Source organism: Triticum aestivum, chromosome 6D, assembly GCF_018294505.1.
Source record: "Triticum aestivum cultivar Chinese Spring chromosome 6D, IWGSC CS RefSeq v2.1, whole genome shotgun sequence".
Lineage (NCBI taxonomy): Eukaryota > Viridiplantae > Streptophyta > Magnoliopsida > Poales > Poaceae > Triticum > Triticum aestivum.
The window spans coordinates 261,385,600-261,405,251 of NC_057811.1; the positions used below are offsets into that span (position 1 = coordinate 261,385,600).

The window sequence follows — 19,652 nt, forward strand, 5'->3', positions numbered from 1 at the left end:
ATAATTCTGTTTATGCCATGCTCAATTTTTCTGCCAAGTCTGAATCTGTTTATGAAACTTGCTATGTTTACATGGGTGCCATCATATCTTCTGTGCCTTTTTGGCTCATGCTCAGTAAGGGACTCTTGTGCTCTTCTCTGCGTAGAATCATGTCATGCTTTCATTTGCCATGATATATTTCTGTAGAATGTTGTTTGATAGCTCTAAACATTGCAACCTGATATTATTTCTGCCATGTCCAGCGATTCTGCTAAGTCTGTGAATCTGTTATTATTTGCAATCTTGCCATGTCCTTTTGAGCATGTTCTAGTGGTTTCTGGGGATAGCTCAGTGTTCATGTTTTGTAATACTTTACCTGTACATCACGTACATGCCTTTTGTTTTCATGTTGAGGTGATGTGGCATATTTTTCTGATGCTTGCAAGATGCCTAGTTGCTGTTTTGGGCAGATTGTTATATCTTGTTTGGAGTGTATGTGTTGCACCGTTGCTCCGTTTTGAGCTTGCTCTATATGAAACTTGCTTAGAATTGCATGTAGCTTCATATTATCATGTTGCATCCTTGTTTTGAGGTGTTTGCTTGATGTTTGTATGAATTTTGCAACAATGCCATGCTTAACTTGTTTTGCTCATATCTTCTAGGCCGTAGCTCCGAACTAAATGAACTTTATATGTAACTTGACTAGAATTTCGTGTAGATCATCTTGGTGCATCTTAACTTGCTGTTTAACAACTTGAATATAAGGTTTATTCAGTTCTGGACCAATTTCAAAATTTGCATATGCGGATTTACCGGAGTTGTCATATGTTGTTTCCGGCCTCATTTAAACTTGCTTTGATGTGTTGTTCTTGTATGCATCATCCCTTGCCATGATTAGCTTCATGTAGCCTTGTCATGCATCATACTTGGTTGAGCATCATGTCTTGTTTATGTGTTGAGTGTTTACCGTGTTGTTTGCTTCTTTCCGGTTGTGCTCCTTCTCATTAGTTCCTGTTTCGCTGCGATCGTGAGGATTCGTTCGTCTTCGTGGCTTCATCTTCTTCATGGACTCATTCTTCTTCCTAGCGGGATTTCAGGCAAGATGACCGTCACCTTGGATCTCATTACTATCATTGCTATGCTAGTTGCTTCGTTCTATCGCTATGCTGCGCTACCTATCACTTGCTTTTCAAGCCTCCCAAATTGCCATGTCAGCCTCTAACCTTTTCACCCTTCCTAGCAAACCGTTGCTTGGCTATGTTACCACTCTGCTTAGCCCCTCTTATAGCGTTGCTAGTTGTAGGTGGAAGTTGAAGATTGCTCCATGTTGGATTATGTTTTGTTGGGATATCACAATATCTCTTATTTAATTAATGCATCTATATACTTGGTAAAGGGTGGAAGGCTCGGCCTTATGCCTGGTGTTTTGTTCCACTCTTGCCGCCCTAGTTTCCGTCATACCGGTGTTATGTTCATTGATTTTGCGTCCCTTACATGGTTGGGTGTTATGGGGACCCCTTGACAGTTCGCTTTGAATAAAACTCCTCCAGCAAGGCCCAACCTTGGTCTTACCATTTGCCTATCACCTATTTCTTTTCCCTTGGGAGTCGCGCTCCCAAGGGTCATCTTTATTTTAACCCCCCGCGTCAGTGCTTCTCTAAGTGTTGGTCCGAACCGAGCTGCCTACGGGGCCACCTCGTGGAAACTCGAGGTCTGGTTTTACTCGTAGCTAGTCTCATCCGGTGTTGCCCTGAGAACGAGATATGTGCAGCTCCTATCGGGATTGTCGGCACATTGGGCGGCTTTGCTAGTCTTGTTTTACCATTGTCGAAATGTCTTGTAAACCGGGATTCCGAGATTGATCGGGTCTTCCCGGGAGAAGGAATATCCTTCGTTGACCATGAGAGCTTATAATAGGCTAAGTTGGGACACCCCTGCAGGGTATTATCTTTCGAAAGCCATGCCCGCGGCTATGTGGCAGATGGGAATTTGTTAATGTCCGGTTGTAGAGAACTTGACAATTGACTTATTTAAAACGCATCAACCGCGTATGTAACCGTGATGGTCTCTTTTCGGTGGAGTCTGGGAAGTGAACACGGTGTTTGGGTTATGTTTGACGTAAGTAGGAGTTCAGGATCACTTATTGATCATTTCTAGCTTCTCGACTGTTCCGTTGCTCCTCTTCTCGCTCTTATTTGCGTATGTTAGCCACCATACTTGCTTAGTCGCTGCTGCAACCTCACCACTTTACCCCTTCCTTACCCATTAAGCTTTGCTAGTCTTGATACCCATGGTAATGGGATTGCTGAGTCCTCGTGGCTCACAGATTACTACAACAACAGTTGCAGGTACAGATTTTGTGATGATCATGACGCGAGAGCGATGTTTATTCGTGTTGGAGTTCTTCTTCTTCTTCGTCGATCAGGGGATAGGTTCCAGGTCGGCAGCCTGGGCTAGCAGGGTGGATGTCGTTTGAGTTTCTGTTTGTGTTTCATCCGTAGTCGGATGTTGATCTTATGTATGATGTATTGATGTATTGTTGCGGCATCTGGATGCCTTGTATGTATCCCCATCTATTATGTATTGTTGATGTAATGATATCCACCTTGCAAAAGCGTGTCAATATGCGGTTCTATCCTTGGTGGGACCTTCGAGTCTCTTTAGGATAGTATCGCATATTGGGCGTGACAGAGTCGGTTTACTAATCTTGTACATGATGCCTATATACATGATCATTTCCTTGGATATCATCATGATTATTCACTTTTCTATCAGTCGCCCAACAGTAATTTGTTTACCCACCATATGCTATTTTCTTGAGAGGAGCCTCTAGTGAAAACTACGGCCCCGGGTCTATTTTCCTATCATACTAAACCTAAAATACCTTGCTGCAATTTTTCCTTATTTATTTTATTTTGTGCTTTTGCTAGATCTATTTACCAAAACCTATACAATTTAATCTATCTCAATACCGTGGAGGGATTGACAACGCCTCTTACGTGCTGGGTTGCAAGTTTTTGTTGTTTGTGTAAGGTGTTGTTTACATAGTGTTGCTTGGTTATCCTACCGGGTTGATAACCTTGGTTTCAAAACTGAGGGAAATACTTACCTTTGTTGTGTTGCATCCTCCTCTCCTCTTCCGGGAAATACCAACGGAGATACAAGCAATCAGGAAGAATTTCTGGCGCCGTTGCCGGAGAGACATCATCAACATCTATCGGGTACCTATGCATAAACTCTCATCTACTTGCAATTACTTTATTTGCCATTTGACTCTCATTTTCATATCCCCCACTTCTAAAAAGTTTTTTTTTTGCAAAAAGTACAAAAATATTTTCGTTTGCCTTTTTCTTGTTTGATCTTTTGTTTGCCTGTGTTCTTGTTTCATAGTCACTATGTCTCAAGAAAATACCAAATTATGTGATTTTTCCAATACTAGTAATAATGATTTTATTAGTACTCCTATTTCTCCTCCCGCCGCCAGTGCGGAGTCTTCTGATATGAATGCCTCTTTGTTGAATCTTGTTACGAAAGAGCAATTTTTCGGTAATCCTAATGAGGATGCCACGTCCCATCTAAACACTGTCGTAGAATTGTGTGATATGCAAAAGCAAAAAGATGTGGACAATGATATTTTCGGTAATCCTTTCTCTTTGCGGGATCGTGCGAAAATTTGGTTTTCATCATTGCCACGAAATAGTATTGATTCTTGGGATAAGTGCAAAGATGCGTTTATTACTAAGTATTTTCCTCCAGCGAAAAGTATTTCCCTTAGAAACCAAATTATGAATTTCGAGCAACTTGAGCATGAACATGTTACACAATCTTGGGAAAGAATGAAACTAATGCTAAGAAATTGTCCTACTCATGGTTTAAATCTATGGGTGATTATACAAAATTTCTATGCGGGATTGAATTTTGTTTCTAGAAATATTTTAGATTCCGCCGCGGGTGGTACTTTTATGGAGATTACTTTGTGTGAAGCCATTAAATTACTTGATAATATCATGGCAAATTATTCACAATGGCATACCGAAAGAGCACCTACTAGTAAAAAGGTTAACTCTGTTGAAGAAATTAGTACTTTGAGTGAAAAGGTTGATGCACTTTTGAAATTTGTTGCTAGTAAAAATTCTCCGATTGATCTTAATGATGTTCCTTTGTCTACTTTGATTGAGCAAAATAATGATCCCGTAGATGTGAATTTTATCACGAAACAATTTTAATAACAATGCTTATAGAGGTAATTTTAATCCTAGGCCTTTTCCTGGAAATTCCTTTGGTAATTTTTATAATAATAATAATAGGATTCCCTCTGATCTTGAGAGTAATATTAAAGAATTTATCAATTCTCAAAAAAAATTCAACAGAACGATAGAAGAAAAATTGAATAAGATTGATGATATGCCTAGAAGCATTGATAGAATTATACATGATGTGGAAAATCTCAAGGTCAAAAGTTTTCCACCCAAGGTTGATGAATCAATTAAGGCTTTATATGTTTCCATGGATGATAGTAAGAAGAGAACCGCTTTGCTAAGAGCTAAAGGAGAATTTTTAGAAAAAGCAGTTTTGCCTGTTTTTTTGTAGTAACGATGTAGATGTTAAAATGATTGTTCTTTCATCTATTGATTACTTGTTTAGTACTATTAAAATTGATGATTAGAGGACTAAAGAAGAGTCAACTTTAGTTAGAAGGTGCCCTCATAATTTGGAGGGTGAAAATCTTGTTGAAAAAATTGATAAAGGTGGGTTTCAAGAGGTAAAAACTTTAACTAGTGATGTGCCCTCTCTTTTGGATTACAAAGATTTCAATTATGATAGTTGTTCTTTAATTAAGTGTATTTATTTGTTGCAATCCATGCTAAATTCACCCAAAGCATATGAAAAAAATAAAGCTTTTACGAAACATATTGTAGAAGCAATGATGAAAGCTTTAGAAGAAAAACTAGAATTAGAGATTTCAATTCCTAGAAAATTATATGATGAATGGGAACCCACCATTAAAGTCAAGATAAAAAATTATGAGTGCAATGCTTTATGTTATTTGGGTGCTAGTCTTTCCACAATTCCAAAATCTCTATGTGATGTGCTAGGTATTACCAAGTTGGAAGAATGTTATCTTAATTTGCACTTGGTGGATTATACTATTAAAAAGCCACTGTGAAGAATTAATGATGTTATTATTCTTGCAAATAGGAACTATGTGCCCATAGATTTTATTGTTGTTGATATTGATTGTAATCCGTCTTGTCTCATCATACTTGTAGACCGTTTTACGAACTATAGGTGCCATGATTAATATGGAAGAAGGGAATATTAATTTTCAATTTACATTGAGAAAGGGTATGGAGCACTTCCCTAGAACTAGAATTAAGCCAAAATATGAGTCAATCATGAGGGCAACCTATGGAGCAAAAACTAAAGAGGACAATACTTGAATCTATGCATTATGCCTAGCTAAGGGCGTAAAACAATAGCGCTTGTTTGGAGGCAACCCAATAGTTATCCTTTAAAAAAAATTCCGTTTTCTAATAATTACAAAATTATGCCTCTGTTATGATTGTGCTTTTTATGTTTCAATTAGCGTTTGTGCCATGTAAATTCTTTAGGATGGCTTGCGTGATAATTGATTGGATCCTGTTGGAAAACATAAAATTTTACAACCAGTAGAAGAATTGTTAAAAATCACTCAAGCGACAAAAAATTCTGAATTTTTTACACAAGATTTATATAAAATGTCCTACGTTTTCCTATTTTGTTAGAATTTTTGGAGTTACAGAAGTATGGTTAAATTACATATTACTACAGACTGTTCTGTTTTTGATAGATTCTGTTTTCGTTGCATTGTCTGCTTATTTTGATGAATCTATGGACTGTATCGGGGGTTATAAGCCATGGTAAATTTAGAATACAATAGGTGTAATTCAATAATAAAATATGAATGGGTTTGAAACAATACTTAAAGTGGTGATTTGCTTTGTTATACTTAGAATACAGTTTTGTGTGATTGAGGTTTTCAAGTTTTGGGTGAGATCACGATGGATGAAGGAATAAGGAGTGAAAAGAGCCTAAGCTTGGGGATGCCCATGGAGCCCCAAGGTAATATTCAAGGAGTACCAAGAAACTAATCTTGGGGATGCCCTGAAAGGCATCCCCTCTTTCTTCCAACGACCATCGGTAATTTTACTTAGAGCTATATTTTTATTCGTCGCATATCATGAATTTTGCTTGGAGCGTCTTGTATTAGATGAGTCTTTGCCTGTTTTGATTTTTAGTTTGTCACAATCATCCTGGTTGGACACACCTATTTGAGAGAGCCATACTTATGCTAGGATTTGTTAGAATTGCTCTATGTGCTCCACTTAATTTTTTTTTGAGCTAGGGAATTACTCCAGTCCTTCACTTATATTTTCTTGAGCACGACGGTGGTTTAACTTTTGAATAAATACACTCATGCTTCACTTGTATTAATTTGAGATTTAGTAAACTTTAAAGAAATCCTCTCATGCTTCACTTATATTATTTTGAGAGTTGAAAATTTCGAAGAAATATTTATGCTCTTTTGCTTCACTTAAATTTATTTGAGAGCTTGAAAGTAGCAATGGTAATATATGAATTTAGTCCCAAACTAATAGATATTCAAGGGGGATATAATAAAAACTTTCAGGAAGATCATTGGATATTATAAACTTGACTCCTTGTAACAGTTTTGAGATATGGAGATAGTAAAATGTGAGTCATGTTGGTGAGTAATTATGCTTTGGTAGTAAAATTGGTGTTAAGGTTTGTGATTCCCTATGCAAGCACGAAAGTCAATAGTTATGCAATGAAGTTACATCCTACTTTTTTCTGATCGTTTTCGTTTCCTGGTTGGCGATAACCCACAAGTATAGGGGATATTTTGTAGCCTTTTTTGATAAATAAGAGTGTCGACCACAACGAGGAGCTAAAGGTAGAACAAATATTCCCTCAAGTTCTATCGACCACCGATACAACTCTACGCACACTTAGTGTTTGCTTTACCTAGAACAAGTATAAAACTAGAAGTACTTTGCGAGAAAAAGACTATGGAGGTGTTTGTTTCATCGTTTTTGGCCCGTCACCTGTTTACGGTGTATACAAAATTTGTTACGTGTGTTTGGCGACAGCCCTACGTAATCGCATCCCTCCCTAATTAGGTCCGGGCTAGCTATCCGTTGATACCTCCCACCCCCCACCAGTACCGGTTTCCTTACCAGCGACGACTCCCCCGATCGCTCCTGCCCTCCTCCCCCACGACCCCTCTTCTCCCCCATCTGCCCTGCACCGCCGCCTTCCCTCGATCCCTTTTGAGTTGAGCACTGCTGCCTCCCCTCGATAGTCGAGCGTCGCCGCCTCCCCTTGGTCCTCTCCTCCTGTTCCTGCCAAGGACCACGCCACACCAGTCGCCGGGAACGACCACGCTAGCCCCCGGGACCAGCGAGGATGCACCATTGAAGCCGCCGTCAAGGAGCAGCAAGGCCCATCTCTGGATTTCCAGTCGACCTCTTCTTCCTCCATCAACCTCTTCTGAGCGGCCGGCAGCGCTTGATTTCTGGGACGGCCGGCGGCACTTGATTTTCGAGAACGGCTGGTGGCGCTTGATATCTTGGGCGGCGCTTGATTTTCGAGAACGGTATGTGTATTCTGTCACTCACGCCACCCACTATAAGCGAATTATGAACGTACTGCAACACCCTATAGCGGGTATCCCTCACATTTGCATGACAGGGAGGGCACCATAGGACAACACCAAAATAAAACATACAACTCACACCAATCACGATCATCTATCAACCCATAGGACAAAACGGATCTACTCAAACATCATAAGAAAGCCATAGATAATTGGGAAATAATATATAGCATTGAGCAGCATGTTTAAGTAGTGATCACAGCGGGTAGAAGAGAGGTTACACCGCTGCATAGAGGGGGGGAGATTTGGTGTTGGCGGCGTTGAAATTGTTGGTGTAGATCGCCATCACGATCCTTGCCCCAACGGCACTCCGGTGCCACCGGGAGATAGGGGGAGAGAGCCCCCTCCTTCTTCTTCCTTGGCCTCCTCTCTAGATGGGAGGAGAGTTCCCCCTCTAATCCATGCCCTCCATGGCGGCGGAGGGGCAGTAGCCCCCCTGAGATTGGATCTATCCCTCTTTTCTCTTCTGTATCGCATTCCTGTTTTCTGGCCGAGAACCATTTCTTATATTCTCGGAGATCCGTAACTCCGATTGCGCTGAGATTTTAACACGATTATTTCCGGATATAAGCTTTCTTGTGCCCGAAGTAGAGCTCCAACCGACTTACGACGAGGGCGCAACCCACCACCACGCGCCTGGGTCCTGGGGCGCGCCCTAGTGTCTTGTGGTGGCTGTGGGCCCCCGTTTGCGTTGATTCCACCTCCCAAAAATCACAAATATTCCTAAATAATTCTCCGTAAATTTTATTGCATTTGGACTTCGTTTGATATGGATATTGTCGGTGTTCTGGGAAGCAGGGTACCCAGACTTGCCTTCCTACGGCCCATGGCATGGCTCCATCGACAGCCTGGTACAACCCATCTTCAGCATCGACAAGACAAGACCCTCGCGAGGAGCCAAGCCTCGCGAGGCGGACGACACCAAGACCTCCGGAGGGAGCGACCTCCCTAGGTTGGCTCCTGGGGAGCGGAGATTCCTATGCAAGAGCCCATCTCATGAGGTTTGGGTGACGCAAGCCAAGACGACCAAGGCCAGGCGGGCGCCAGCGGGCGCAGAGCAGCAGGTTTCCTCTTTGGTGCTAAGGAGGCAAGCGTAGGCACGGGGTCCCAAGGAATCGGCCAAAGGTTTCCATTCCCCTGCAATAAGACCAAGACCGCCAGGACGGCAGGACGGATGTCATCGCCGAGCCCACCACGGTGTCACGAGCAGAAGCTTTGCAGGCGAAGACTACCCTTCGTCATGATAAGATGTACTAATTGTCCCCCTTCAAAATTGGCCACTGTGGGATCCCTTCTCGCCTTCGTTCAGACGGAGAGGACCAAGGCCACTATAAATGTAGCTTAGCCACCACCATAGGGGGGATCTGGAATTTGAACCCTCACTAGTTCAAACCCACACAAGAACATGCCTCCTGAGGTTGTTCTTCCTCTGTACCAGTTCATCCTCAGCCCCTTCGCGAGGCTAAACCACCCCAAAGCAGGAGTAGGGTCTTACACCGCAAGGTGGCCCGAAGCTCGGTAAACTATCGTGTCTCTTTCCTGTCCTGTCCATCGAGCTAGGCCGTGAGAACGACGAATTGGTTGGCTGGAGAGGTTGACTTCTTCGCTCACCCCTCAGAATTCGAACCTTTCTTGGGTCTGCGGAGCCCTGAATCCGACATTTGGCGCGCCAGGTACGGGGCGTGACGAACATCCGCTCGACATCAGCCGTGCTCCGCCCGCGCCGCGAGATCCCATGGCCGGTGCGGCTCCACTCGCCGGTCCGCCGGGTGCGTTTGGGGGCATTGCGGGCCACCGCGCTTTGGTTCTCCCTTGACTTGCAACAAGTGCAACGGTCACTGAAGTTCAGGCCGGAGTTGCCGCCATGGTACGACGGCGCGGAGGACCCCGCGGAATTCCTCCGGGTGTATGCGGAGGCCATCTGGGCGGCCGACGGTAACGACAAGGTAATGGCGAATTGGCTCCCTATGGCTCTTACAGGTGTGCCGCGCGCCTGGCTCTTCAACCTACCGAAGTCCTTGGTAGCCTCCTAGGAGGAGCTGCATGACCTGTTCATCGCACACTTTGTGGCACCAGAGCCCCACGCTGTTGCCGCCATCCTCGGCGGGTCGCAGGCACCAGCCTCAAGCTGCCACGCCAAGCAGTTCTTTCGACAGGTGGGGGCCGCCCAGTCGCGACGGGGAACCCTCTGGGCTAGGCAGCGCCCAAGGCTGACCTCATCTTCGACGCCAGTGACCACCCCAAGACCACGGTTGGCGCTGGCGCGCTTCCCATGCTTTGCATCCCCACCATCTGCAACATAGCAGTCACCAGGACCCTCATCAACGGTGGTGCAGGCCTCAACGTCCTCTCTGTGGAGGCCTTCGGCCTACTTCACGTGCCCTTCGATCGGCTCCTCCCCACCAAGCCCTTCTCAGGGGTCATCGATGGTTCCACCTGCTCTCTGGGGCAGATCCGCCTTCCTGACACCTTTGGCACACGCGACAACTACTGCACCGAGCTCATTGACTTTGACATCGCCAGCATCAGCCTCCCGTACAACGCCATTCTCGGATATCCGGCCCTCGCCAAGTTCATGGCGGCGACTCGCCCTGGTTACAACATCATGAAGATGCCGCGAAGCAGAGGTGTCCTCACCATAGCAGGGGACACCAAGGATGCGCTCATGACCCTCAAGTTCGCTCTCAAGGCCGCAGCGGCCGCGCAGCCGGGCGCGGGGGGCACCCCAGAGATCCCGTAGGCAGCGCCAACAAAGAAGAAGCAATTGTTCTCTCAAGATCAGGCCGAGGCAAAGAAGGTGCCAGTCGGCGACGACGGGGGATCAGACCCCACCTTCACCATAGGCGTCAGCCTCCCCCCGGACCAGGAAGAGGCACTGGTTGGCTTCCTCTGGGCGAACAAGGACGTGTTTGCGTGGGAGGCGACGAACCTGGTCGGCGTGCCGCGAGGAGTGATCGAGCACCACTTGATGGTGTGGCTCAACGCGCGCCCCGTGAAGTAGAAGGCACGACAGGAAGCCCCAGAGAAGCAGTCGTTCATCGTTCAAGAGACCCGCGCGCTGCAATTACATGGGATTATATGTTCATTGTATGAATTATATGTTCATTGTGTGACGTGGCGATGGTAAGCCAACTCCCTTTATCCCATTCTTGTTCATTACATGGGATTGTGTGAAGATGACCCTTCTTGCGACAAAACCACAATGCGGTTATGCCTCTAAGTCATGCCTCGAAACGTGGGAGATATAGCCGCATCGTCGGCGTTACAAGTTGGTAATCAGAGCCATCCCCGACTTAGGAGCCCACTGCTTGATCGAATCGCTGACGTTGTTGAGTCTAGAACAAAAATGTTTTGAGTCTTAGGATTATATATATCGGAGAGTAGGATTCTTTTTACTCCTCATTCCCTTCGTCTCTCTGGTGAGGCCTCCTGATGTAGATGTTTTGTCTTGCCTCTCCTCAAATTTCACTAATTTTTTTAGGATCACACGGGTATCTTGGGATCGTTCCAATATTGTTGTGACGAGAACATTGTTCTTGGTGCCTCCGGACATTTAGGGGTTGTGGCAGTGTCCCAGGGAGTTGAGCTCCGAGGTGTTGTCGTCACAATTTTATCGTTGCAGTTCTGGAATACCTGAGTTTCGCCGACATTGAAAATCTCTTTTATGCAGCCAGTGGTGAGATAACCTCGACGCCACCTAGTACTGGGGCGGGAGTTCGGGAGTATTGTCATAGCTCGTATAACGGATGCTTTTCGAAGGTTGAGGCACACAATTTCCGGAGTTTTCTTGGTTATGTGTTGATGGATGTATACAGCTGGATGTAGGGATTGCTAGTTTGGGTGAGATATTATGCTTCCCCTGTATCCCCAACACCAGATTGCATAACCAGAAAGTTTCGGGAGTTTTTAGGTGGGGATTCAAGTTTCACGTAGGAATTATTTCCAACAGACACATGATACGATATGGGGTCTATCATATGCTTGTTCTGGCTTATTTCCTAAGCCAATTCTTTGTTTTGTTTTGAGTTGTGGTATTCGAGTTGCTTCGAAGTCAAATGTGGATTCCATACCTTTTCTAAATTGTGTTCTCATATTACTACGGGAGTGCTAATCCTTTCGATCATCGAGGTTGTCATGTTATTTCTTTTCCAACCGGCGTGCTTCTCTTCGAGATGATCCCATCATTCTCCCCATCCACAAGATCAATTGTAAGTTTTTCTCAACTGTGTTTGTTTCATCCGTCCCAAGCAGCCTTTGTTTTTCCCACCCTGCCACCCCTTGTTTTTTCAACGAATCAGATTTCTTAATCAAGTATCCATCTTATGGATGTGAAGTCTCTTCATTCTTTTCTTTCAATGTTCTTATCTGGTGATTCTCAGGAAGATACAAACGGAGCTTCAAGTTCATCATTCTTCGTTCTCATTTTCTTCCCCGGTAGAGTTAATTCAAGATTCGGCGTTGAGCATATTCCTTTCATTTGTCCAATGTTTTCTCAAGCTGGTGCACCTCTCAATCATTCACCTCTCGCTATTCATTTGTTCTGGAGTGCTGAAGATATATCAGAAGATTCATGTTTCCGTTGCTAATCCGTTCAAGCTATTTCGAGGTTGTTATCTCATTCAAGCCATTGAATTCAACCGGTGCAATCTCCCTTTCAAGTAATCGTCCAATGGTGTTCCTCTTGAGTGGGCCCTAACACACAGGTCTTTTCCCAGGATCTTACTTGACTCTTCTAATTTATCCGGAGTGATTCCCAAATTCTTATCAAAAGTTTGACGTAAGAATGAATTGTCATCAGTCATATGTCTCTCTCCAAGATCTTTCACATTCTTTTCAACGTTGGTTCAACCTTTTTATTCTTCATTCCGGAGTGCCTCAATAATTCATGGTTGTGGTTCTCGTCATCATTCTCACATTTGAAGACCGAAGAAGAGTTTCTCTTAAATCTTGTCCGTTCTTTTGAAGATTCATGGTTCTAGCTTGATTCCATCCTCATAATTGATCCGACCATGAGAATTTCTTTTCATACCAACCGGAGCATTTTAGGAGTTGTTTTCATTTCTTGATCATCCAAAGGCCATCATTTCAGAAGATTTTTTCGTTCCAAGTTTCCAGCTTTGTTCTCCAATTATTCTAAATTGATGTCTCGTCATTAATTCTCCTTTTCTTCCGGTGCTTCGTGCAAGTATTCTTTAGTCAGCTCATGTTCTCTTCATTCTCTTGTATCTAAATTTCCCCAAGTATGTTCGTTCGTTTTCTAATTCTTCCCGGTGAATTGTGCCTTTGCTACGTTCATTTTCAATTCGACGCTGGTTTGTTCAAGATTCCTTTCCTTTGTTATCATATTAATTAATTATTTCTTTCCAAATCACACCGGTCATTCGTTGAAGACCTTCCCAAGTTTGCGCTATATCTCTCTTCAATCTTTCCAATGAGAATAAGTAGTATGCCAAATCCATTGCTTGTCATCAATTCAAATTGATGAAGGAAATGCATAACATAATTCTTATTCTTGTTTCATCCAAGTGATTTAATCCCTTCTTCCGGAGTTTGTTCATGATGAGTAAATTCTATATTCCAAGTGATCCATCTTTCTGAAGTTGCAACGCTTCGTGGTTATATCGTCATGGAGATCTATCTAAATCATTTCAAGGCTTCTATCGGAGTTCTTTTCAACTTTCCTTTCGTTTGATCATTCTTTTATTACTGGAGTTCTCACGGAGGCTCAACATGGTCGTTCATCTAGGATTTCTTTTATTCTCGAAGTGTTCTCCAAGATTCTTGTTGGAGCTCAAGTATTCTTCATCTTGCATCTGAAGTGCAGTTCTCTCTATCTCATCTTTTGAGGTGGTGTTATGTCATTCTTGACAATTTCCCTTTGTCTTTCATGATTCACAAGTTTTGAAGAGTGACATATTTTAAACCCATCATTTTCAATTCGTTCACGAGATCTTTTCAACCCAACAATTTCTTCGTTGGTGTTATCTTGGTATAGATTTTCACCTAAAGCCTTCCCTAAGGATTGTGATAATTGTGATGCTCATCAATGATCCAAGTTTCTCCTTCTCTTCTCGGTGAAAGAGTTTTCTTCTTCATGTTGCTCTCTAACAATCAATTGTTTTTTGTTAGTGGTAGAATTTCACCTCAAGTTTTGTGATGTCTCCATAAGCCCACGAGGATCATATCCTTTTGTATTGATCTTCCAACAACTCCGTTCAATCCTTCTTTTTATGGTTGTTCTCTTTAATTCATTTGTGGTAGAAGATGTTATTTTCTTCTCCGTTCTTTTCTTCCAACGATCTAACTTCTATTCTATCGTTCTGAAGGCATTATGATGCTGCTCTCTTCGTCCCATCATCTCGTTTTGCCAAGATCATGTTCTTTCCTTGCTTATCCATTTAACCGGAGTGGTGTATCATCTCTTCAAGTTCTCTCATCTTATCAAGTTTTCCTTCTCTTTTATACCAGAGTGCTGACCAAATTCTATCATTCTTGTTCCTTGGCTATCTCATTATACCGGTGTGGTCATATTCTTTTGGTTGGTGAAACTCTTATTTCGTATCTTTCTTCTCGTAATGTTCCTTGTTCCTCTTTGCTAATGGTGTGCTTGCAATCTCGTTCACCTCCATTGTATTCTTTCTTTCGATTTGTTCAACCTCTCAAGGTTCATGGTTTCACTCGTTGTCAAAGAAGCAACTTAGTTTTACCTCTTCTCTTCCTCTTCCGGTTCCCTCCGGTGCCATTCCTAGATCTCGGGGCGAGATCTCTTGTAAGTGGAGGAGAGTTGTAACGACCCGAGACCGATGCTCTAGACGACTTCCATGTTTTGCGTGACCACCATGTGTTTTATTTGTTTGTTGCATTCATCATCGCGTGATTCGCATTGCATCGGCACTTTGTTGCCGTAATTTTTTTTCAAAACATGCATCTGTTCGTAGTTACCGCGTTTCCCTTGCCTTCGTTGACCGTTTCGAGAGCAATTGGGTTTTTTTCGAGTCCCTCTTGTCTGACCGCCTAACCTCTCTGCACAGTGCTCATACCCCCCTCGCGCATGTCTGAAACTTGCCCGAACCTGACCCGCTCAGTCATCACCGTTGGATTCGGATCATCCCCACACATCCCTAAAATATCTTCGGATCTTTAATTGGGCTCCCTAACCTATTGATCCGAGACCTTCCGATTTTGATCGGAGGGTCCAAACCTAATCCTATTGTCCCTATGTATAGACCAACCCCTACCCAAATCAAACCAAACCCTATTTTCTAGCGACCCTCCTCCCCGCCGCCACTCTCTTTGGTTCCCCTTGGGATCACCAGCGAACAAACCAGCGCCTCCCCTGTCCCTCCTCGATTCCCCACCAAACCACCCAATCCATCAATTGAACCAACCAACAGCAACGCTGGATCCCCCTCATCCCCAATCACACTCGATCCCCCTCCTGCCCTACCTAGCGCACACTATCCAAGGAGAGGAAATCCTCCTCGCGCCCCCGAAGAGGAGTTTCTTCTGGAGCTCCTCCTGTACGCTCCCTCTACTCGGCCCCGTCGTCGTTTCGCCGCCACCGACAAGCTCCGGTGAGCAGCGGGCCAACCGCGCCTCCTTCCCTGCCCTCTCCCTCTCTCTGCACCTGATGCTCGTAACCCCGTCGCATCTCTGTCCAGGAGCACCGACGTCCACAGCCGCAGTCCCATGCGCCTCCATCTGCCGCGGCCAGCCGAGCCTCCCCCGCCGCCTCGCCACTCCGGTGACCACCTCCAGCAGGAGCCTCGAGGGCGCTTGTTGTTTCGAGCTCCAAGCCCCGGACGTCAAGTCCCCGTCCGTCGCTGTCACGAAGGTCGTCCGAGGAGCACCAAGCCACCGTCCCAAGGCCAAGCTGTCGGCTTGTCTCCGCTGCGCCTCGACCACCTGATCCGGCCGCCCATCCTCGGATCCGTTCGTTTTTGCCGTTCCAAACCACCGCCGGGGCTCCTCCTTATCGCCGGTGAGATGCACTGCCGCCACTCCTGCGTTTTCCCCTGCACCTTTGCTGTCTCACATCTCCCTCTCTCTTGGCCTCCCGATGCAGCACCCGGAGGACGCCAAGCTGCCGGCACACCTCCCCAACACCCCTGCTTCGCCTGGATCCGGATGGGTCCGTGCCTCCCCTGCCGCTGCTTGCTCTGTCGAAGACGACAAGCACCCGCCCGAGCCAGCGGCATCGTTGGCAGCTTCAGTACACGACGCCCACGTGCCCATGCCTGGCCGCATCCCGCTCGCCCGCGTCACTAACCCGCCGCCCTACTTTTTTTTAGGGGTGAAAAACAATTTATTCATCACCAAAATTCACATGAAGTGGGATACAAGAAGGGTCATGGGGATTCCCAAGCCACACATGGCGTCCCGGACCCTGAGAAAGAGCAAATTTAGCTAGTCTATGTGCCTCATAGTTTGCGGCACGACCCTCAAACTCAAACTTAATAGTAGCTGTGAGATTTATTTCGCTAATGATAGCGCCATACCGGCCTCTGACCCCCTAGAAATGTCTGAGACAACTTGTTTGCAATCCGAGGCTATGATGAACTGATGCAAATTGAGATCTTCTGCCAATGGTAGTGCCTCCCAACATGCAATCGCCTCCAGAACTGTGGGATCGCAGACACCATAGATGACAAGTGCAGAGCTTCCAAGATAAAGTCCTTGGTCATCCCTGCAAATAGCCGCTGCAGAACCACCACGCTCGAATCTGACCCCGGCGTCAACATGAAATTTTTCATAGCCCATTGGAGGGGCTTTGGGTCTAGCATTAGGCACCACATGCGATAGCGGTCCCTGGACAGCACGCATATTGCTGCTACCAATGATCTCCAAATCTGATATGAACCTGTTTATAAACGCATGTGTGGAGTGTGGGCTCTGGAATATACCTTCGTGTATTGCCTTTCGTCGTGCCAACCAAATGGCCCAGAAAGTCACCGCGAGCACTGTGAATTTCTGCTGTGACAAGGATTATGTTAAGGTAAAAAGCCATTGTTTGGCTGAGGGTTCAGAGACTTCCATCATTTATTGCACCAGTTCACTGTCATTGAGAGCCCAGGTACATCTTGAAGCGGCATATTCGATGAGGGAATGCCACCATGAGTGAGGCGCGCCGCATAGCCCGCAGCTGGCTGAATCTGTCATGTGGCGATGCATGCGTACGTCATTCGTGGGTAGCGAGTGTTTGGATAGGCGCCACAATAACATGCTCACCTTGGCTGGGACACTCGTCTTCCATAGCGATTTCCAAGATTTTTCCTCTGCATTTGAACTGGAGGAGCCGGATGTTCCCTCCAACCATGCTTCTCTCCGTTGTTTTGTTGCTACTAGCATTTTATATGCTGATTTCACAGTGAACGACCCATGCTTCTCAAAATGCCAGCACCAAAAATCAGGGATATTGCGTGTATAGAGAGGGATCCCCAAAACAACTCGAGCATCCATTGGCATGAAAGTCGCCTCCACCGTCGCTCTGTTCCAAGTTGCAGACGTGTGATCAATTAGTTTAGAGACCAAAGATGGAGGGTTCTGTACTCGGCTGCCGTACGGACGAAGCATCTCATCCCTGGGAAGCCAGTTATCATTCCAGATGTGTATCGTGGTACCATTACCCACACGCCTTATCAAGCCCTGCTTTAAGACATCTCTTCCTTCAATGATAGCCCTCCATATCTGGCTAGGGTGGCTCCCGAGGGTAGCATGTAAGACGTATATGCTTTTCAAAAGCCATGCACTCAAAGCCTCTGGGTTCTGTAGCAACCTCCAAGCCTGCCTAGCAAGCATAGCAAGATTGACAACTCAAAATCTTTAAAACCTAGGCCTCCCATTCCTTTCGGCTAAGTCATAGTTTGCCAAGAGACCCAATTCACTACTACAAAAACAACTATAGCCAATATGGACACTAATGGCGCACTGTACATGTGGTGCGCCATTACTAAATACTAATGGCGCACCATGTGTTGGTGCGCCATTAGTGTGAAAATACTAATGGCGCACCACATCCATGGTGCGCCATTAGTAAAAAAAGTTTTTTTAAATTTTTTCAAAACTACTAATGGCGCACCGTGGGATGGTGCGCCATTAGTAGTTCAACTAGTAATGGCGCACCATCCCACGGTGCGCCATTAGTAATTATGTTTCAAATTTTTTTTTCATTTTTTTTATTTTTTAAACTACTAATGGCGCACCATGGGACGGTGCGCCATTACTAGTTCAACTACTAATGGCGTACCACTCCCACGGTGCGCCATTACTAGTTGAACTACTAATGGCGCATCACTCACAGGTGCGCCATTAGTAATTTTGTTTCAATTTTTGCTTCAATTTTTTTTTGAAAAACTACTAATGGCGCACGGTTGGGGTGGTGCGCCATTAGTAGTTCTACTAGTTGAACTACTAATGGCACACCACCCCCACGGTGCGCCATTAGTAACTTGGCCCATTCCACCGAATGCACCCCCTGGACCGGCTTTTCAGTTTTAAAAAAATAAAAGAAAATGATGGAAATGTCAAAAAAATAAAATAAAATAAGTTTCCCATGTGATATGTGGTCTAGTTGTTGGGAAAATTAACAAATATGAATTTCGACTTTATTTGCAAAATCTCTCTGGAATTTCTTAAAATGGGCATAACTTTTGCATACGAACTCGGATGAAAAAGTTTTTTATATGAAAAATCATCTACTTGAAAAGTTACATCCGAATTTAACCGGGGGAACCCCGCTAAACATTTTCAAAATCCTCAAAAACCTAACAGAAAAAAAGATACGGGGCTTTCAAGATCTAGAGGCAAAAAAATTCAACAATTTTCAAACTTACTAGTGGCGCACCGGTTGGTAGGTGCGCCACTAGTAACAGAAAAAATATTGGTTTTGAATTTTTTTTTTTCAAAAAATGATTCGTAATATGACAGAGAAGTTTGAAATATTTTTCAAAATTTCATCATACTCATGAATATGAACAAAGTCCTAGACATCAACAAGGTTTAATAGGATTGATATGATAGATATATCAACAAGTGGCTGTTAAGTGAGGTGGTGCTGGGGTTGGATAGAACCGCGAAGTTAAGCGTGCTCGGGCTGGAGTAGTGTGAGGATGGGTGACCTTCCGGGAAGTTTGACCACTTAAGCATATTGACCTGAGATTAAGCCATAGTGACCCGAGATTAAGAAAAAATTGAAAAAAATATTGAATTTTTTTTTGAAAAAAATATTTCTGAAAAAAAATTAAAAAAAATTTTGAAAAACTTTTTTTTTGAAAAAAATATTTCTGAAAAAATATTTGAAAAAATATTGTTACTAATGGCGCACTTCTATGTGGTGCGCCATTACTAAGTCAGATAGTAATGGCGCACCGTGGCATATACTAATGGCGCACCAGTGGTGCGCCATTAGTATACCAGATACTAATGGTAGTAAAAATTACTAGTGGCGTGATGCTAGTGGCGCACCAGTAGTGCGCCATTAGTAGGCAAAACTGGTGCGCCACTAGTAGGCCTTTTCCAATGAGGTTTGCATTTGCCCTATTTGCTCCCCCACCAGAATTTCCTAATCAACATGTTGAGGTGTTCACACAATCCTCTGGGCAGCTTGAAGCAAGACATAGAAAAAACTGGCACTGCATGATCTATGGCTTTAACAAGGACTTCTTTACCCGCCATTGAAATTGTGTTTGCAATCCACCCCTGTACTTTACTCCACAGCCGGTCCTTTAAATATTTGAAGGCCCCATTCTTTGAGTTATCAATATTAGACGGCATTCCCACATATTTCTCATTTAGTGTCTTGTTTGGGACGTTAAGCAGCTCTTTAATCTGCACTCTCACATTCTCTGGCACTCCTTTGCTGAAGAAGATTGAAGATTTCGAAAACTTTCTGCGTTGACGAGTAGCCTGACAATAAAATATTCAGAACCTGGTTTACCTCATTAGCACCCACACTATT

General features: G+C 44.4%; 1 long non-coding RNA gene across 1 annotated transcript; it reads left to right on the forward strand.

Moving 5' to 3' along the window:
* Positions 1–14,967: 14,967 nt before the first annotated feature.
* LOC123141467 (uncharacterized) lies at positions 14,968–16,300 on the forward strand. The gene is made up of 2 exons (XR_006470319.1): positions 14,968–15,677; positions 15,762–16,300. It is a non-coding gene; the product is annotated as an uncharacterized lncRNA (long non-coding RNA).
* Positions 16,301–19,652: the final 3,352 nt, after the last annotated feature.